Source organism: Taeniopygia guttata, chromosome 7, assembly GCF_048771995.1.
Source record: "Taeniopygia guttata chromosome 7, bTaeGut7.mat, whole genome shotgun sequence".
NCBI classification, from domain to species: Eukaryota; Metazoa; Chordata; class Aves; order Passeriformes; family Estrildidae; genus Taeniopygia; species Taeniopygia guttata.
The window spans coordinates 24,557,946-24,580,506 of record NC_133032.1 but is presented as its reverse complement, the minus strand read 5'-3'; the positions used below and the strand labels follow the sequence as shown (position 1 = coordinate 24,580,506).

At 40.2% G+C, this 22,561-nt stretch overlaps 1 long non-coding RNA gene across 1 annotated transcript in view; it reads left to right on the top strand.

The window, feature by feature from the left end:
- LOC121470283 (uncharacterized) overlaps positions 1-10,455 on the top strand; it is a 301,619-nt gene extending 291,164 nt beyond the window's left edge. The window contains exon 4 of the long non-coding RNA XR_005981040.2: positions 9,914-10,455. This is a non-coding gene — a long non-coding RNA (uncharacterized lncRNA). The remainder of the gene's footprint in view (positions 1-9,913) is intronic.
- Positions 10,456-22,561: the final 12,106 nt, after the last annotated feature.

Below are 22,561 nucleotides of genomic sequence, written 5' to 3'. Positions count from 1 at the left end.
GATGCATTTTCTATTGCACTTATCCTGAAATGTCTCTGCATCTCTTCTACACACAAAAGCCCAAACCCACATGGCTGTGCTAACATACATATCTTGGCCAGCTTAGAATGTTATACTTGTTTTACATCAGTGAATCAGCTCACCATATTTTATTGCATTCCCATTATTCTTTTCTACAGCTAGGGTCCTCACTGGGCTCCAGTTATGTTCAGTGGAGATCTAGTAAATGAGCTAGAACACAGGCTAAAATCCTTTAACTGTATATCTATAGTCTTCCATCAAAGCAGTGAAAATTTTCTATCTGTGTAATTAACAGAAGTAACTAGAAAAGACTTGGACACTGCCAACTTCCTTAATAATTTTCATAAAACATTGAGATTGTCTGAACTGCAGTAAGAAAAGCCCTGACTGCCACTTCAAGGCTTCTACTTGAAAGCAGAGGACATTGCTGTCTTTGACCTGTGTAATGACTTGCAGAAATTCTGTAAACCCATTTTCTTTAAGAAAAAAAAAAAAAAAAAATCATTGCCATTAGTGTCTTTTGGGACACCTCCTATAAATAGTTAAAATTGCCCTGCTTTACTCAGCTTAATTATTTATTTGGAGAATAATTACTTTAGATGTCAGTTCCATTATCATGGAAGTTGTAAATGATCCTGAAACTGAAACAAATACTGTCTTCTTGAGATCAGTAACCTTAGCATTACAGACATTATTTTAATTGTTGTTTCATTGCAGAACCCATATAGATTATGAATGAATGTGACTCTCAGACTGTCCTAAGATTTATTTTAGAAGAGTTAACAAAACTTACAGATAACAAGAGGTAAAGGATTTCCCATTGAAAATGCTCGTCTGTGCCTTTCAAAGCCTTGTAGAAAATAATGTATGCCTCAGCAGCAGTGGAATAGGTAAAAGAAATAGCATTAATGGGCAGTCAGCATAAAATGTGAATATTATGATAGAATATTGTTATTGAGGCTAGAGTCAATGAGTTTGAATTAATTTTTTTTCCATCAAAATTTTTTCCTAATCCTTTCCTACATATGTGTGCAAAGTACATGCCTACCAAAGCCAACACTGAAAATGCTCCTATTCATTAGAGAAAGGTACATTTATTTATTAAATTTATTATATACTCAATTGATTTTCTGAGGGTTTGCAGACATCTGCCCAGTTCTGTGATACATCAACCTTGCCCACCTCCAAGAAGGACACCAAGGTTTTCACTAAACATATTGTTGCTGTTAAGGACTTTCACAACATTCATCTGCTGTCACTGAAGAGGAGAAAATGTGAACTGGGTCAGACCCAGGATCTGTCCAAGCCAGCAGCCAATCTCCAGCAGCAGCTGAAGGCAGATGGCCAGGGGAGAAAATTAAGACCATGGCACAAAATCTGACATTTCTCCTCACAGTCCCTCAGCTCCCAGCCATCCACAGCCCAGGGGTGCTGGAGCTGGGTGCCCTCTTTGCTCTCAGCCATGTCCACAGGACATCCCACAATGTGCTGAGTGTCACCCTTGAGCCAAGGAGACATTCAGCTTTCAGGTCTTTTATACCAAGACATTCCAGGTAGACCCAGCCTCTCCAGCCTCTCCAGCCTCTCCAGCCTCTCCAATAATTGTGTTCTGTCCAGGCAGATTTTCCAGTTGCGCCTATTTAACCATTACAGTCTTCATTTCTAATTCTGTGCCACTCTTCCTTGGCACATCCTCCTCCATGCACAGCATATTTGCACTCACAAATTTATGCTTTGGTATTCAGTTGTGTCTGGTTTTGTATTTTGGTGCTTATGAACTCGGAGCAACTCTTTGTTCCTGGAATACTAATTCAGAACTGCTGAATTGAAAGTGTCCAGGCACAGAGCTGGTTTGTTGCATAGGCTAAAAGCAGGTGTTTCCCTCTACCCAGAAAATCAACACTGTCACCATCTCAATATTATTCCTCAAAAGATCCTTCCATAACACAAGATATTTTTAGGTACAGACTAAGGGGTTTATTTTGTTACTCAGCAAAGAGGCTACTATCTGCCCTCACTTATGTAAGGTTCATTTCCACACCTACCTTGAGTATCTTTAGCTCAGTTTGGCAGATTAAATCATTTATGGCCAGGTTTTGTGCTATTTCTGTCAGAAGCCAACTTTCTAATTTCTCAACACATAAAGTGTTGTTTTTCCAACCATCTTTCAAGACTTACTATATTGGATTTGAAATCTTCTCTACTCATTCACTATATGCCATTTTTCTTTTATTGCAACCACAATACCATCTGTGCTGAGATTTGCTACATGAGGTTTTAGCTTTGGATATCAACTATTTCTATAAAATATCACTTGAAATCAATTAGTCACTTTGGACATAAAGATAAACTAAACAAACAATTACATCTATCTTCCTATGCTTTTTTTTTCCTTTTAGCTTTATGGTATTTTGAGAAGTACCAGATTTGCTTGATGAATGGTTTGCCTATTTAATGATAAAAGATAAAAATTCTGTAACAGCGGTTGTGGGAAAAAAATACAGGGGAAAAATAGATGGCTCTGTTCATCATCATCATCCCAAATAAAGGAAAATCTCCTGAAGCCTGGACTAAGAGCCAGCTCTCCATCTGTCTGTGAGGGTGGTGTCAGCCAGGGACAGTGATGAGGATCCCATCCCATTCAGCAAGCTGCCCTGGGGGCAGGCCCAGATTCCAGCCAGGAGAAATTCCCAGGGCACATCATCATCCCTGGGCAGGGATGAGAGCACAGAGTTACAGACACGGCTGAGCCAAGGGGGAGAATTGGGAAGGTAACTCAGGGGCTGCATTTGTATGCAGGCAGGAATACAAATTACAGAGGCCAAAGACAAACCTCTTCCTTAAATCAAGTTAAAGATTTTCTTTTCTCTCTGCTGCCAACCTAAATGTTAAAAAATCATAAATCAGGGCCCCAAGCATGACAAGTTCGACTTCAAAAAGCAGGAGCTTAAAAGTATTGGCCATCTTTGACCCTGAACACCATCACAATAAGGTTTCTGAGGCCCTCAGGAACATCAGCATTACATGTCTGGACTCCTATAGCTGCAACAGCTACAGATTTCCCTGGAATTCATTTGGGCTTTTTTCCACACTCATATTACTGGACATCTCCACAAAGTGGGCCTTTAATATCACACAATGCCTTGACACCAGACTACCAGGGACCCCAGTGACGTTAGACAGCCATTCTAGGGCCTGTGGGCTTCTCTGACCTTCACTGGGCTACAAAATTAGCCAAGGAACACTCTTCCCACTGCTCCTGCCAAAAGCATCTCCATGAACTCCCTGTTAATATTGACTCTGGGTTGGACACTGCCTATATGTGAAATGAGAGCTCCACCTGCATAGTCACAATCAGATTAATCTCATTTAAGCATGGATAGCTGCACGAGGAAGGTGCTCCAGCCTGCCAGTGCTGGCCACTGTGTAGAGCAGACATTCTGAGTGCAGGGGAAGCACAGGGAAGTGGTCTGGCTGCAAAAGTGACCTGACAAAATTATCAGATCCTTTACAACAGTGGCTCCATGAGGTGGCTCCCTGTACAGTCCTTCAGCTATTAATGCCAGCACAAAGGAGAGCTCAGGGACACAGAGACGTGCCTTTAGTCTGCTCTCAGATGCAGTTAAATTGCAGTCGTGGAAACAAACATAAATTCCCTGAAGTCATTGGACAGTCCTGTAAGTTTTTCTGCCATGGTTAGAGCTCAAGCTGGTTTTAAAGAGGCCACAAATACGGGATGAAGAAATATGGATATTATACTTCTTTCTTTCATGTTTTAGCTCTTCAGATTGCAAGACCTTCAGGGCAGGGCTTACCCATCTTCCTGCCTCTTCAGAAAGAGCCTTGCTTGGCCTTCCAAATAAACACACTGGGTAATATGAAAAACAGAGAAGATGGTATTGCTGTCATCTCTGGCACAGGTCCAAATAAAGTCTGTTCCTCTTATCACAACAAATAGCTGCATTTTGCACAAATGGGAGCTGGGAGTGACCCTTTTTAACCCATGGAAAATTATATAAAATTAATCCAAAACCACACCTATTAGCAATCATGAAGGATCCTTCCTGACTAATCCTGACTTAATCTCACTGTCCCCTGACAGCAAGTTTGTGTAGCCTGCAGGTCACCTGCATGCTAGATTTTCTTCTTTCTCCCTGAGTACATGCAGTTTAGACTACTGATAGGAACTTTACAGGATTGCAGATTTTGGGGCATACCACCAAAAAATGAAGGATTTGGGAAGTAAAAGAACAAGCCTTGCTGTTAGGCTAACTGTTTACATTTGCCTGTTAATTCTCAAAAATCACAAACCATTGCCTTGAGAAGGTAGAGTCCCAAACAAAGCACACACTGTGGACCAGCTTTTACTAAATGCCAGGAAAACAAAGTTGTAATTTTCAGCAACTTGGTGCATGTAGTGAAACAGAACCTAACCTTAAGTGGGTTAGGGATTGTTTTTTTCCTGAAAACTGACAGAAGAGTTTTAGTGAGAAAGCCTCGATCTGGGGCTCCCCAGTATGTTTTTTTAAGCCACTAAGTATGAATGAAAGGAAATTGCAGCCTAAGCTGGGTCCCCCTTGGTCATCCCAAAATGTCCAGGCAGGGCCAGAGTGGGTGTGCTCACAGGATGCTCAAAGGCTGCTCAAAGCCATCGTGCGCCATGGCTGTCCACAGGTACATCAGGTACACCTTTCCTTTAGGCATAGACCTGGATTTGTACTTCAGGACCAAAGCAAATCAGCTGAGGTCTCTGGGTGTCAGTGAAATGATAACAACATAATCACCAAGCCTGTGGTAGTTACTTTTTGCCATATACCTTGCATAAATGAAAATTAAATCCTCTTATAGACCCTCGAAGCTTAGGCCCTCATTGCAAACCAACAAATGTCATATTTTGAAAAACAATTCAATAATTTAAGATTAGTTCAATAGTTAGAAGTAGCTTAGTATATATTTTTCTTGAGAAATCTCACCAAATAACATCTACTCACAAAAGCAGCACAAAGCAATGTAACCACATCTTTCATTTGCTGCTACTGCTGAGCGGGTCGGTTTGCCCTGTGCTTTTATTTTACAGTAGCTTTGATTACACTTTTCTCTATAAAGTCTGCATCTGACAGCAAGGAATGCATTTATCTCAAGGTTGGAAAGAAATAACAGTAATAGGATCTCCTGCTTGTATGTGAGAGAGTGGATGAGAACATAACAAATTCACCTCTGCCATTACCTCTCTGAAAAAAGTCAGAATTTCAGCTGCAGTGACCTTGTGGTCACAAAGATCAAAAATTCCAAGACAGAAGACGTCTTGGAAACAAAAGGCCTGCAGTTAGACAGGTGTACATTGTTACAATACATCCTGCAGTTGTTATATATCCAAAACTAGTTCTCTTAAGGCAGAAATCAGGCTTCCCCTCATGTTGTTCAATAGTTTACAAAATACAACTATAATAAAAATAATTCACACTGTTGTTCAATGGCAGTAAGGGAAATATCTCTTCATTTAATGACCTAGACCCCAGGAAGAAAATAAAGTGCCAAGAATACAGACATTACAACTTGCCCAGATGAATTTAGTGCAGCCCTGCACAACATACAAGGAAAGATTTTTTTAAGGGAGTTGCAGCTGAAGCCCAACAGAATTTAGTAATATTGACAGGAATGTTATGGTAAACTTGATACTAAGAAAAATCAAGATTCTAGCATATGTAGAGAAATATGCATTGTGAACTAAACTAATAGAAATATTCCTATATAACAAATTAGTATTACATCCAATTTTATTTGCTTTTGTCATTATAAACCAAGTTATACCTTGTCTGGACTGAGCTGTGTGATTCCTAAGAGAGATCCCTGTCTTGTAGGGATTCCTAAGCTCCAAAATAGATCACAATCACATTTAGGTTCTTTCCAGGCTGCAAAGGCACAGATGTCTCCCCATAGTTTTGAAAGTCACAACTCAGACCTCCAGCTCATGGAATACCACATAATCATCAGAACTAAAAACTATATAGCTCTGCTCTGAACACCAGAATGTGTGCTGCTCTTCACATCTAACTTTTCAAGCCACCTTGTTAAGGACTATCTGAGTATATAATGTAATTTAGAAGAGCTTTTCTGTTCGTAAAGCTATGGCATCTCTTGAGGAGTTAATATTTGTTCTGGGGATCAACAGGCGCTATAACTGAAATTAAAGATGACTTTTTCATCTAAAAAATCCTTTCTAAGCCTCATTGACTTAGTGCCCTATACACAGTCTAGAGTTTGGAGCTAAAACAGAGAACACAGAGCCATGGTGCTGCTGACAGAAAAAGACAGCTGTTGGAGGGTTTTATCCAATTTGATCCTACTCACAGTATATCTCAATTTCACACCATGTTTTTAATCAAAGTAAGCTTTTATGAATATCCACTACTACTTACCCTAATAGATCCTAGGACTGAGAAACCCTTATGCTAGGAAGTAGGACCTAGGTATTAAAATAATTCTCATTAAGCAACATAGAATTCAGAGAAACATATTTCAAGGCCCACTGAGTTAAAAGAACTAGGACACAGTAGCTAGCAGTGCTTAGATATTTATTAATTTCCCTTAGGTAACAACAGTCACTTTCACAAGCAGGTTACAAAGAACATCATTTTGCAGAACCAGATCAGGCAGATGTATGGGCTCTATGTGATTTGGCCACTTAAGCATCAGAAGTGCCATGAACAGTGTAAAAACTGATGCCAAAGTGGGAAGTCATCAGTCATCTTCATGCTGTGCCCTGCCCTTCCAGGAACAGTGTCTTGAGGTTGGCTATTTTGAATAGTAAATTTTCCAAACCTCCAGATCCCACTGCTGTGTTTCATTTCCCTGAGAACATTAGACTGAAGAAAATCCAGAATACAGAACTACTTACTAAACTTGCCTTTATACAACTTCATATTTCAAAGAATTAATAAACAATGGCAAAAGCTCTATTATAAGGATGAGAAAAGTATCTCAGGAAGCCTTTTTCCTCAGCAAGGCTAATCAATGCAATATTTTAGGTAGATCCGAGCCAGACCACAATCCCACATTATGCCGAAAGGAAAAAAAGAAGCATGAGAGATAGAATGGTGTTTTCATTACAGTTTAACTCTTTCAAACAGTTTATCTGTTTAATTTTTTTTTCTATGGTCTATAGTCCAAATCTGATAAATCAGAATATAATTAGATAGTGGAGGAATCATCACTACAAACCTAGCCAACAGGACAGGTTTTTTCAGGAATTATTTCTCAGCAGAGGATCAAAATCCCACACCCATTAAATTAGAGGGAAATTCATTGTGTGAAAGTGAGGAGGGCTGGATTTGTCTGGCACATACAATACTGCAAACACAACCACAAGCACTGAGTGTCTGCCTTGGGATGAAAAAAGATATTGAGCTTACAAAAGCCATCTATCTTCCTGTGAAAGCAAATACCACAAAGGCTGTTCCACTCCATGATTCACTGTTGAATGTTTTAATTCAGGTGGGCTCTGGCTCTCTGATGTCACTCCTTCACACACATGCTTAATTTGACATACAGAGCCAAACACTAGCTCCACTAAAGTCCTGTGATTTGCTTAGTGGTAGGATGAAAAACTTCCACTGGCTTCAAGTGTGAAAGATCAGAGACTGAAGGATCAAACTTTATAGAAAGTAGGGTCAAGCAGCAAGTTCCCAATCCACAATATGAGCACTGATTTTTATTATCTATCTCTGCTCTGCTCTGAAGGACTCTTTCCAGCATGACAGTTCCTCATTTTTTTTCTGAATGGCTGTTATCAGATCACAGGTTTATACTGGAGCTGTTTATAAACGTTCCTTATGACATTGCCTTTTTTTTTTTTTTTATCAAGCCATTTTTCCACCATGAAACAGGACATTTATTGTTCATATATAAGGGGCAATGAACCTGCAAAAGCAGCGTTCATAAAACCTGGAAACCTCCTCAACAAGCAAAATGAATAACTGTGATGGACATTCATAAATCACTCCATATCATTCATTATAATTCCTGAAGTTTCATTAATTCCTAGAGGAAGACATAAATCTAATGTGCATCTTAAGGAGTCATGCTCTCCAGGCATAAATATGATGCTCTCTTCCCTACTGAGGAGATGTAGGTTTTGCATGTGCGCACAGCAGGAAATCGATGTCACTCAAAATGTGGGGATATCCTGGGCAGCCCTACAGGCATTGCTTTTGTTTTCAGAATGCGCTAGTGCTCCATTCTAATCCTGCCCCCACTGAGCTCAGTGGACCCTTTTTCCTATAAAGCTCAGCCAGAACTATATGTATAAAGCCTTTCATCTACCTCTGCTTTTCAACAATCGGGTTAAGAGTGCAGAACCAAGGGGCTGCCAGTGCCTGGGCCAGTGCTGCAGGCATCCTCTTGGAAGGGTCCTGGGCAGCTACAAAGGGTCTGGCTAACCTGCAACAGCGTGGAGGATCACAGAGAATATATACACCCAGCAGAATCCATTAAAAAAATGATAGCAACAAAATCTTTTCTTTTAAAGCAGACAAGCTGTGATAAACAGGAAAAAAAAAAAAAAAAAAAAAAAAAAATAAAAAAATAAGGCTTTACAGTGAAGCCTGGTGCTATGCAAATTGCTCCCTGAAAATGCTAAAGCAAGTTTGACATCCTGTGGCTAGAGTCAGCTTGGGAACAACTCACCCTTTCAAGCCCTGGACTTGCTCACTCAGGAGATTATCCTGCTCCTGAGGGCACATATTTTTGTTTGAGGTGGGTATGACAGTCTTGTGAGTGAGTATGCTGGAGGAAAGAATATAAATGTGCACACTAAATATTCCTGTCAAGGGACGATTAGGGGCTGAAAGAGAGCAATAGCACTTGAAAACCCACAGGACATCAGAGGGTAAAGACAGGATGGCTCTCAGAAAGTCTTCGTGGCCCCTCTGTTTCAGGTTATCCCCTGCCCTAAAAAAGGAATACAAATATAAATGGGGGACCAGAGACTGGGGGAAGAAAAAAGAAAATAAACTAGATCACGGAAAGACTAGTTTCTCCTAAGAAAAACAGGTGCAGGCTGAAATGTAAATATCTCTGAAAAGATAATTTAGTCATAATCATAAGGTCTGTTTAAAAGTCTGCTGCTTCTTTTTCCAGCCCACATTTTCCAAAAGAAAGAAAAGCTGTCTTTAAAATATCTGTGATAATTGTTATGAAACAATCACATGTAGCAATCTTGGCTTATTGGTGCACATCCAACACACCACATCAATCTTTGTAAACCCTTCCAAAGGTTTGTGCCTGCAGTTTGGAAGAACTGATTGTACAGCAAAGATAACAAGGCAATTTGTTAGAACTTAATTTGTAACAAATTATTTCTGTGGAAAGAGAATATGATAACAAAAGGATAACTCTGGATTTATGGAACTGAGGTAAAACCCAGCATTCCAGCTGCACAATATCTTGGAATAAGTCACGTCTGCACAATTTTTAGAACATTGGCTTTGAACTTTCAAGATCATTGGCATACTTTTACACAGAATAGATTTATTGTTAGGTTTATTAAGATGGAATGAGTATTTATTTACTCTTCTTTTCTTTTCCAGAGCAAACAAAATTCATAAAAGATAGCCAACATATAGTATATGCTCAACCTTTACAAGCTTTCCAGTTACACAAACAGCCTTTGAATCGGGCTACAAAATGGTTATATAGGTAAAATAACCCATTTCCTCATAATCTTCAAAATATTCACCCACTGTGAGCTGCTTTCTTTGCTGGGGGCAGATATAAACCTCCTACCATTTTTGAATGGTAGCGAGTTTGAATTTTCAAAGCAAATATTTTTATTTTTCAACAACCATTACTTCAACTTTTTAAAAAACACTATATTTTATTCAACCTCATACAGAAGAACACTAAAAAGAAGAGATAAATTCCAATACTGAGGAAACAAAGCAATGAAGCACTTTGAGGATTGGACTACTTCATCATGTAAGTAGGTCTTGTGGGGTTATTTGTTTGTTGTGGTTTTTTCCAGTTGATTTACGAATATTGTGGGTGTGTTCATCTTGTCCTTATCACTCTCTACAACTCCCTGGAAATTGGTTCTCAGCCTCCTTTCTCAGGACTAGCAACAGGACAAGAGGACATGGCCTCAAGCTGTGCTAGATGAGGTTCAGGCTGGACATCAGGAAGAATTTCTTTGCCAAAAGGGTGTTCAGGGATTAGAATGGGCTGGACAGGAAGCTGGTGGAATCACCATCCCTGGAAAGGAACTCAGTGTGGCACTTGGTGCTGTTTAGTTGAAGAGCTGATGTTTGGTCAAAGGTTGGACATGACAATCTTGGAGGTCTTTTCCAGCCCTAACGAGTCAGATGTTCAGCCCAAAGCAAATTCCTAACTGGAAGTTTTAACTGTCAGAATAAAAAGCCATTAAGGATAGGAAAGAATCTGCCCAACTCTATTCCAACTCAGCATAAAAAAGAGGTTTTAACTCCTCTCAAGAGTTAAAGGAAGAGAGAAGAACAGCACGACTCGTTGTTCTTAGTTTACTCATTGAAACCATACTTTAAATATGGAATTAATCTACACAAAACCACATAATATATGTTAAGTAAAAACAGAGAGATACTCCAGATGTATCAACACTCTTGTGAAAACAGCGTCTGCCTCTTTGTAAGGTTTTTCACTTGTATGATTTTTTAAATAATTTTTACTTATTCCATATTAGAAAATTATTATGTGCACATCTTTACCATTATCTCTACAATTGAAAATATGGGTTTGGGCAGTCAGTGGAGACAGGTGGGTCTTTTCCTACCCAGGAATGCTCAGTCACTGCTGCTCCAGCCTGTGCAACGATGAATAATTTAGACCCTCTGTAGTTAAGGAGAGCTTCAGCTGTGCAGTTGATGATCAGACCACTGTCAGAGTCTGGGCTTCTTTTGCAGGTGTGCAAACACACAGGCACATGCTCTTCACTTTGCAAAGGTAGTCAGGGCAATTACAATCAGAGAGGGGGTTGCTGTGCCACTCCAAATTTGTGAGCTGTTATTCATCAATACTTGCACTAGGAAATATTTTATTATTCTGCAAGATGCTGAATGTTCCTGTTGATTGAAACGGTTTAAGGGTTTCAAATCAAGGCTTTTCTGTCTGCTGTACCACACCTGCTCAATTTCTCTTTCACTGCTATCACAACTGCAACAAAATAAATACATCATGTACAAAAGGCCTCACTAACACTCTCAAAGATGAGAAATTGGTTTGTAAACTACTCCTTGATTTGTGGAGTAAAACTCTCAAGGGTACTTATACGTAACTTTGAAACAGTACCTTAGAACCACCTTAGACAGCTGAACAGCAACTTAGAACCAAAATTTTGATGGCATGAAGGCAAAATTTTAGGTAAAGTTAGATCTTTAAGTAGCAGCCTTGCATCAAATACACATTTTTCAAATATGTGACCATAAAAGCCACATTTCCTAGAAGGACACGATCCTATTGTATGCCATTGTCGTCTCTGCTCTCATGACACTCACATTCCCTCTAAAGAATTGCCCCAGCCTTCCATGCTGAGCATGTCTCTGCCACAGAACACATGCACTGGCAGGTGTCTTTCTCACTCTGCACCTTGCTTCAGGACAAAAAATGTATGAGCAGCAACTGTTGGACAAGCCAGCTAGCAAAACTGGGTGTGAGGGAAGTGGGGTGGCTGAGGGGTCTGTTTTGGAGGGCAAGACTTTTGCAGCTGCAGTGGTTATGGTTTAAGTCTCTTCTGTAGAAGCACAAAGATCTTTTAAGGCATAATCCAGCCTGTGCCCATTTTGAGAGGCCAGGCTTTATCTATGCATGGAGCACACTGTGCAAATGAATATTTAGCAGCTGTTTCTGCTCCCTGGCTGGGTGACTCAAGTTTGATAACTACATTGGTGATCACGTGCAGTATAAATAACAAATACCTCTCCAGATGCATACTGAGGCCTGCATGCATTTATGCAATCAAAGCACAGCATTGAGGGAAAAAAAAAAAAAAAATCAGTAAAAGCTTAGGAACAATGAAAAAGCTGGGCTACAAATAAACAGAACCATCGCTGTACTAATAGATATTTTCCAAGAGCTGGAATCTTGCTATTTTATCATACCCAGAATAAAGCAGGAATTGTTTCATTTCTGACATCTGGCTGTAACAGCACAACCTCTGATACCATGCAGGACATAACCTCAGTGCAGGCTCAGAAGAAATCAGGAACATGACTTCACAAAAAATAGGAGTAATATTCATTAGCTTATAGAATGGGAGTGAAGGGTGATTTAAATGCAGATTCAAAATATCAGCAGTGAAATCTTGGTGTATTTAGAGTTGGCCTATTTAGCTATTTAACTGACAGCTGGTGATTCATGTCGATATAAAACTTTGAAATGTCTTTCTCTTGGAGTACAAAGTTGATAGTGGTTTATGCTTCAGTTTTTTGGTTGCTTTCTCAAATGAATTTCTAGAAGCTGAAGACCATGAATGGGAATGCTGAAATACAGCAGTTTTCAAAGCTTTCAAAATAGTCATGATGAAAAGTTGGTTTAGACTTTAATTGAATTGATAGTAATAGTGAGGAACAATTGTTTTGATTTGTTATTCACCATATTTTGGACAATTTCTGTAACTGAATGACAGATTTGAGTGTGCTTTTAAAAGTTAATTGCCTGTCATCTCCATGGTGCCACATTTTATACATTTTATTTTATTTTATTTTTTATTTTATTTTCCACCTAGTAGAGTTTTCTAGTTGAACAACTGGGTCTCTTATTCAAATCACTATTTTTTAAATTATTGACACATTTAAAAATCAAGTATGATGTCTGAGCAATAAATTAGTATCACATTAAAGGGAAATAATCTGAACATGTTCACTGATGTTGTTAGCTGATGAGTTACTAACATGACTTTAGTCTGCACTATTGTGGCTGTTGAAATAACCAGTCCAGGTTTTCCAGCAGTTTGCAGGCCAGTTCAGCCACAAACAAATAAAGGTGACCAAACACTCTAAGATGAGGATTGGTCTCCTTTCAGGATCCAGTCCAATGCTTGTTTAGGCAAGAGGGAACTTCACTTGTACCTCCACAGGCAATGGATCAGGGCCTTATTAAGAATTTTAGAGAAGCCATCCTTTTTTTGGCCACTGAAAGAACTTCCAGTGGAGGACAATAAGGATGATGGTATTGTTTAAATCTGTGACAAGTTACACCATAAACTGAAGATAAAGCAGAAGTACTAGGCTGGAGACATTCTGACTTGAGTGCATCCTTTTGAACCTTGCCCAAAACATCAGCCTTGGGGGTTAATGTCCCCACTGATAAACATGCAGAGCCAGGTTACTGACTGGCCTGCTCTATACATGCACACAACTTTTAGGGCAGGCTACCTGCACAGCTTTTAAACCACTGACCACTTAAAACATTCTTTTCTAGAGAAATGAAGGTGGTATAAGATAATTAGGAGCTTGGCAGACAGGCTCTGACCTCAGTGGAGCAGACACACCAGTAGAGCCCAGCTGTGCTGGAATAAAAAGGGGAAATGGGCCAGGCTCTTTCAGTGTTGCAGGTACTAACAAGCACAAGCTGCTGCTGCTGGGTACCAGCAATGAGGGCTTACACACAGCACTCTGCACAGGGTCAAGGCCTTTATCTGCTTGCTAAGACAAAATCCTTGAAAGGCATTTTCTGTGTGTGCTAACACAATCCAAGATTGTGTGGTCTTTCATATTACAGCCAAAGTCTCAGAAATATGATACATCAGAGCATTCTATACAGGGACCTCCACTGAAAATGAATCCTTATGAAATATGCAAGTCTTTGCTGTGTGTATGTTCTTCGTGCCTTCTATTCCCTCTCCTCTGAAACTGCTCTGCTTCTGTTTGTGGGGGTGTGAAATGCAGAGATTTCCTGTTTAGCACAGAGCCACTCCACCTTGGCAGGGTGTCATGCATGGCAGCTGAGAGCTGTGCCAGAACAATCCCCTGATCTGCCAAGACCCTGATGTAGCTGCAGTCTTGGTAGGTCAACACTTTTACAGCCACTGTGAGAGGGAAATTTTAATCTGCTTGTTCCGACTCAAATGCTAATGTTTTCTCCCCACACTTTTCAATCATAAACAATTATCTATGAAAAACAAATTAGGTAAGAGAGTTCTCTCACCCTTCCACAGTGTTTTGAAATTCCTTCTGCAATATCTTTTGGTTTTCTGCTCCATCTTCTGCTCTTCCAACTGCTGCTTGGCAACACAGATTGCTGTGCAAAATATGGGCTCCTGAAGATTGCTCACTTCAATAAAATTTTAACCACAGGCAAGCATGCAAAGTAATTGAGCTGCAGTGTTTCAATAGCATCATTGTGGGTTTGGTTTGATTTTTTTTGTTGTGAGGGAAAGATTCTGTCTTATTAAGACAACATAGATTCTGCCCAAGGGGACCAAGTCAGGCATGTGCAAGAAGATGCAAGATGAAAGCCTTGTTGGTCTGGGGACTGCTGTGACATCTCCATTGCAAAAGGACACAATTTCCTTGTTGGCCTTGCACAGGGGCTCCTAAATCCCATCCAGTACCCTGCATGGTGTGGCCTGAACTAAGTCACACTGTTTAATACTAAGCATTAGGGGGTGTATAGGACTTCTGTCACTAGCTAAAAATCAGGATACATGAGCAGTCCCCTACAATACTCCTGGCAATTTAATTTGGCCTGGGGAAATTTTTGTCACCATTAGAGAACACAAAATGTGTTGGTCTCACAGAGTCATCACTACTCCTTCTGTGATACAAGGTTTTTCCCTTTGCATGATCAGCTTTTTTTTTTTTCTCTAAGAAATCAGTTTTTCATTCCATCTAATGAATTACTCTCCAGAAAAAAAAGCTGGTTTTCCCTTTCTTTTCATTATTTAATTTGCCTTTCAGATAGAGCTAGCATTAAAAAATAACCAGGCTTCATACAGGATAAAATAGCTGGGAACTTGTTTTCTCCACATATTCTCATATATTCATTCCTCTTTTTTTTTTTTTTTTTTTTCTTTACAGACTTTATTTTCCACATTCTCAAATTATCTTATGTCTTCCTTCTGATATTTTAGTATTGTTGCCCTGAGCTCTACAATGCAGTGTGTGCTAACTGGACCCCAAGTATGTAAACTGTACTTTCCAGGTTGGAGTTTTGAGACTCTAGCAGAGTCTCTCTGCCTCCCTTGCCTCTCTCTCTCTTTTTATTAATCTTTGATAACCCTCTTTTTGATCTGCACACTACACCCTTTTAATTTACGGATGCTTTTAAACCTCAGGCATGGGATTACTTCATTTGATTCATGGAAGACCATGAGCAGTTCAAATTAACCTTTTGCTTTCTTGAGGGGAAAAAAAAAATTTACTCTGGGGATTTGGTTCACCTGTTGAGAAAGAAGCTGTCTCTTCTTATTTACTGTGATTGCCTCAGCATCACAGAGATGACTCATGCATACCCTGAAGGGTTTAGGTGGCACCATAAATTCACTGCTGGTCACCACGGACCCTGTCCAGAGCAAACTGAGGTCAAAAAAATCATTCCCGTTGATTCCAGTGCCAAAGCTACATTACACTGAGTGCACTTTGTTCCCAAGGAAATTAATGGAAGGTGGTGTTTGGTGTATCAAAGAACCATCAAGAGGTGACACCTTAGAGGTTTGTCTACAGAAAAACAACAGCATAAAGTGGCATCATCACACCAATGACAATTGTATCCTCTGACTTTTCCATATCTGTTTACCATCATTTTTTTTTCAAAAAGATGCCCAGAAAGAGATGAGATCCGTGTCTAAAATACTGCTTTTCTAGCAGCCCACAAAGCAGGCACAAAATTTACTGCAGCAAAATGAAGAAAAGGAAAACTCCTTAATGGAAAGAGCCATTTTCCTTCCTCTTGAAAGGAAAGCTTACCCAGGATGGTAGGTAAAGGTCTAAAGGATTGATCTTCTGTTTCCCACTTACTTTTAAGAGTACAAGGGACTTACTTTGTTGGGATCTGCAGAAAAGAGCTAAAGAAAGCATTCACACAAATATGACTGAAGGGCTGAAAGAGTTTACCAATAGGAAAACCAATATGATTACTCCAATTCCTGATACATATATCAGAATTTCAATCAGCCTGCAAGCTCTCAAGCACTGGATGTGGTTGCTGTGTTTGAGAAACAGCTAAATGGCAGGTTTTTCATCCCTGTCTCTGTCTGTCACACGATAGTGCTGACAAAATAAAACAAGGCAAGGGGTGAAAGAAGAGCAAACACTGAATTTTGTTTCTGCTTTTCTAAGCATTTTACAACACGAACATGGCAATTAGAAAATGAACCCAGAAACTGGGTTAGTATTAGCTTAACACTATTTCTTTCTTAATGAATTTCTCCACTTAGGATTCAGAGACAAATCTGATTCTTTAAATCTGGTCCAGAGCCCTGGCCTAATTGCTAATAGACTGAAAACTATTTTACATAGCTTGATTGTATTGTTCAAAAACTATCCCTTTGCATACCATTTTACTGGCCCGCAAAAAAATAGCCAGAGACCTAGGAGGGCAACAGCACTTTGTAAGGGTTTAATACAATGCCACATTGTGTGCACCCAGCAGGGCAGATCAGGGCTATAGCAGAAGCTCTTTCTTTTACAGCTTTTCCACTCAGACCATCCATTTTCTGCCTCCAACAGCATAGGTTGCCACTACATAAAAAAAAAACAAAAATTCAGAAAGCATGAGAAATGTCAGGATGAATGTTGTCTTTTCATCTTCACAGAAGCTGCTTCCTATCATTAAATTTGAGTGTTATCCCCTGCATGGCTTATCCTACTTCATTGCTGTAGCCTACCTGCCTCTGCCTCTTAATGAATCAGGACTCAATAAATCCTGGCTCAGTCCATTGTACTTGTTCACTTATAGCTAATGATAATACACAGGGAATACCTTCACCAGGAGCTTATTGTGCCATGTCACAGCGCAGATCAGTAGTTCAGCCAAGACTATATAAGATATTCAGGTTATCTCATTTGAGCACTATTTTTTTGCTCTTGATCCGCCAGGGTGTGGGTGTTTTGCAGCAGGAGGTGCTGGGCTGTTAAGGTGCTTGCAATAAGAGGTGCTTGCAGTAAGAAATCCTCTGAGGCTTTGTGGAGGACAACGTTATGCCATTTATTAGGGCTGGCATTACAAGGAGAGATTAGCATAGAAAATCTTGTGTTCTTCTAGACAGCAGGAACTATGAGCAGTTAAACACCCGTGGGGCCTCTGTGTGTGCAGCACGCCATGTCCATAGAAGAGATTCTACCCTTTGCCATTCAACTTCGTGTGACTTTCCTCCACAAAAATGACTCTATTCATCCCTTCCACTGCCAAACAGCAAGGGTGCTCACATGCCAACTCCTTGCTGCCCCCCTGGCTAAAGGCAAGGTGCCACAGAGGTGAGGCAATGGAGGAAGAGAGCAGGACCTGCCACAGACCCCTCTGCTCACTGAGCTGGGAGAGTTTATCCTGTGGCCAAGAGGTTTGTGCAGCACAGCACAGCCTGAAGGTCACAGTGAGTGTGCAGCACAGCAATACTGGCAATCCACAGACTGGAATTGCATTGGTTCTTTCTCATTCAGAGCTGTCTGGGACACAGATCCAAGACCCTCCCTCCCTTACTTCCTTCTCTGCAGAAGCCAAATGCCCTCATAAATCAGTCTACGCAAGTTCTTCAGGAAATTACTCAAATTGCCAAAGGGATTGAAGAAACAGCAGCAACTAGTGACACCAAAAGCCACACCTAGACCTGCACTAGCAGCAAAACATGCAAGATTTATAGACATTAGTGAGCCAATGCAGAAAACACAGCTGAAGTCATCAGCCCAGGGTGAAGCAAACTTACTGTGCTGTGGTGCTGGTGGAAGATTTTTCTTCAAGGTAATATTATCCCAGAGGTTCCAGAGTTTTTAGAAGAAGAAGAAAATGTCTGTAACATACACGTACAATCCTAGTTCTATGTTGCTCTTCTTTATCTCCCTACCAGCCGAGTGAGAATAACTAGTGTGTCGAGACACATGAATGGATTATTCACAGCCTTAAACTGCCAAACACTTGACTGCAATGAAAAGCATAAAATTTCAGCATGGTGTAGAATGGATGCAAGAAGAAAAAGGAAAAGGAGGGGAAAAAATGAGTTACCAGGATGGCTCATTCTCTTCTGCATAGTTTGAGTGGCTGCAGAAGAAGACAGCGTGCCCTACTGTCACTCTTGCTGCCTACATTAGCTCTTTAGGTTTAATATGCATCCCAGCCAGCAAAATCAAACTCAAGGCCAGTGCAGTTAAAGGAGTGGAGCAGAGCACCTCCACATTCACAGTCAGATACATTAAATATACACAAAGTTCATTTGTTCCTAACAAAGGTGGAGCCCACCAGATGTCTGATATAAAAGTGTTTAATTGTTGCTGCCCTCCCTTGCAAAATACAACACAGCTGTGGTTTATGAGATAGCTGTGGTTCAACCTTGTGAGTCATTACTTCATTCATTTTTGATGAACAACTGCTGTCCTACCAAAAATTATTTCAGGAAATGGAAGAACCCATCTCTCTTATAATCAGAAAGCAACCAGTAGTTGCAGTTACATGTAATCTTATTTTACAGTAAATAGACCAGAAAATATAAAAGCATAACATGAATATTGGCATGTGCAAACATAGAAAATTTCTCTTTTTCAGAATTGTGCAACATTACTAGAGAAATCAAGGCCAAAATCATATAAATCCTCAAAATCTCTGATAATTCGATATTAGCACTTTCTTAGAACAGTGTGACATTGTATACAGGTGTCCCAGCAGGAGAGACAAAGCAGCCAGACAAGAACACTGCTGGTGAGCAGAACTGCCTCTATCATCCACTTAAATGACATTTAGCAGGGAACAAGTCAAATTGGCTCTGTTTGACTTCACTGGCAGTGTGCTTCAGTGCAAACACAAGCACAAGCTGAACAAGAAATGGAGTCTGTTGCAGTATTTACAGCTCTTAGCACAGGCTGCTTTGCATGAGCACTTATTAATTGCCTGCAAAATCAGGGGAATATGTTCTGTGTATGTCAGCTCAGCATATATTGTACATAACTGCACATTTGAGGCACACGTTTTTTTTATGTCACTTTGTAATCACACTAATAATTACCAAACAACCAAGTAATTCAATGAACAGTAAATGTAATATTTAATTACTTTATTAATTTCCACATAACGTGGAAGAAGGAAAATAGCCGGCTCAATCTATAATTTCACTGTGCTCACAAACCCTATCTTTATGCAGATATATGGGAGAAATTATCAAAACACAACACAGGAGATGCACAAACATAACTCAGCTTTTACTTGATGTTTTTCATGTTGGCATCTCTCCTGCATGGAGCTTTGAAAATTTATCCTATAACGTCAGGCCAACTTCAAGGCATCCTGAACTTTGAAAATTAAAAGGAAAAAAAAAAATCTGTACTGAGATACAAATTCCACCTTCTGTCAGGAACTTACTGATTAAAAAACTCTTTATAGGTTAAGCCAACCATTACATTTTTATGTTGCTATATATTTCACAACATAAAAAATAAAATATTTTCTCCATAAAACCTTTCAAAACCGTAAATACTAGCACACTCCACAGCTCCAGACGAAGTTGCAATTTATTATTTATCTGTTTTTATATTCTGCTGTGGTATCTTTTCCTTTTATAAGCCTGGCAAGTCTCCCCCTGAAGTTTCTTTGTCAGCAGTTATTTTAAACTATAGCCCTTCATACGCCATGCTACTCTTATGCTGAACCAGTCCTCAAGAACTAAGTAGTTTTTAGGAGTAATGTGTCTTAGTTTGGGGAGACACAGCAAACTCTCTGCAGTTAATGAGCATTAAGTTTTCTGAAATTCAAGTGCATCATTCTGAACCACACCTGAATTCATGCTGAGCATGATTTTCCCACAAGCGTTTCTCCATTCACACTGCATTTGGTAAATAGGCACAAGGCAAAACTCAAGTATACAGGGGCAACTTTGCCAGGCAGTTGCATCCACTCTCAGAGGAGAGAAAAAAATCCTGAACTCGAGGTTCTCTACCTGGAGCCTCTCTCCAGGTACAGAGAGCCTCTCTCCCTCTCTCTAGAACAGGAGCCAAAGAATGGGCCATGACACCAGAAGTGCATTGAAATCTCTAACATGGAAACACAGAAGCAGCCCCTAATGTCTTTAAGGCTGTTTCTCCTGGATGTGCCTGAGCCCTGCCAGAACTCGCCGTTTTTCTTGGTGATCGATGGCTGTCTGTCTCAAATCAGTCACCACATCATGTGTCTGGCTGTCAGTGACAACAGCAAAAGGCCCAGGCCATCTCTCAGAGACAATAGAATTAGGAAATGGACTGTGATGGTCATAGGAGTCAACCAAATTCTCCTTTGTCCTGGCCTGCAAGGATTGGGAAAGTACTGATTAATTGTGCTCTCTGGAAATTGCACAGTGATGATATTAAAAATGTAATCTTTTATTGAGGTTGTTATTTAACAATAGGGGAGATTGGAAAGGGTTAGCACCTCTTAAACTACATCCTAGACCTACTGTGAATATGATACACCCCAAATCAGAGCTGAGGCACACCTGGGCCCACACCAGAAAAGTTACTGCAGATAAGCCTAGAAGCTATCTTGTCTCAAAATTAATTTTTAGCTTATCTGTTTATTTATAAAAGAGGTTTGTACTTGGTTTATATTTTTGCTTAACTTTCAGACATCCATTGACAATTGACCAGCTGGATACTTGTAGGCACACGGCGTGTGGGGATTGGGATGGGGCCGGGCTGTGGCACACGGCGTGTGGGGATTGGGATGGGGCTGTGCTGTGGCACACGGCGTGTGGGGATTGGGATGGGGCCGGGCTGTGGCACACGGCGTGTGGGGATTGGGATGGGGCCGGGCTGTGGCACACAGTTTGTGGGGATTGGGATGGGGCCGGGCTGTGGCACACGGCGTGTGGGGATTGGGATGGGGCCGGGCTGTGGCACACGGCGTGTGGGGATTGGGATGGGGCTGCAGCCCAGCCTCATCCCCAGTGGGCACAGCTGTGAGAAGCAGGTGAGCAGCACTGACAGCAATGAGCCATGGAGTGCCCAGGGGCACTGAGCGACCACCGAAGGGCACAGAGGGCACACAGGGGCACTGCAGCAACATGAGGGGCATAAAGGTTGGGCTGAAGAACAAGAAGGGCAGAGCTTGAAGCCTTCTGAGGAGGTAAGGTGTTATTCTATAAGGGTTGAAGCTTTCTGCAATTGTGTGGTGATACTCTGTGTATCATGGCCATCTCAGTTCTGACAGATACTTTGGCAATAGAGGGAATAAGAAAGTAGCAATAAAAAAATACATTAGAGAAAAATGTAAATGTTCAGATTTTCTTGATATTTAATCCTCATATTTCTTAATTCATCTGGTGTATTTATTAGACTTCCATCTTATCCCTTGAATCCTGCTATCTGCTGCTTTTACAGTAAAAACTTCTTGTTCATCAAGAAGTATGACTTTGTGCTGGGTATTGAATAGCACTCATGCTGCAATTGCTTAACTTGCTGTGGGGTTTGGAGCTGGAGAAACTCCATCTGAGGGAAGAATCTGGGCATTTCGTGCTGTTACCAGCAGCCATTCAGCTGACTTTAGGTTTTAAGAGCTAGTTTTCAAAGTTCTTTGATAAAGTGTGTAAAAATACTTTACTGCTGATCTAAAACCCAAACTGAAACAAAACCCCACTAATTTCCTGAAAGAGAGAACAAGAAAGGTCTCTAGAACTGAGACAGTTAATAATAAGTACTGCTACTCCTATAAAAAGATAATAATTTGACTAAGACGGGATGTTGAAATGTTGATAGAAATCTAACTTACATCATGCAAAGACAAATGCAAAGGATTAAAATACTATATAATTTTGAAACCATTACAATATGCCTGAGTGATTCTTTATTAGGGAGCCTCCAAAATGTGTGTAATTTCTACAAAATTCTTCTTCTACAAAAGCTGTAATGTCTCTGCTGGGTATGTTAAAAATGACATTTCAACCTCCCCTGTGAAAGTCTTTGTTTGTGAGTTTCTGTCAGGCTGGTCTCATTACTTTAATGCATTTTGTGTATATTGTAATAACATAAATGTTTTAATGCATTTCTTCTCAGATCAATCTGGACAGTTATCTTTAAATCAGTCTTGTGTAACGTTAGGTAAAGAAGTTATAATTGGATCAAGGGAACTATTGGCAATGAAGAAGCATTTAAACTTTATTTTGTTCATTTCCCTGTAGAAGAACTTGCAGTAATAGACTTCTGAAAACTATTCCTAGTTATATTTTTTAGTTCTTGACTTTTAGAAAACACTTATGTGAGATAAATGAATTTGGGAATGAACATGAAGTGCAAGCTATAATGCATATCTCCCTCACAAATCACTTGCAAACCATTTCTATAGAATGCAATTAGCCATGTACAAGGATGGCAAGAGACATACTTTTGAGCAACTGGAAGTC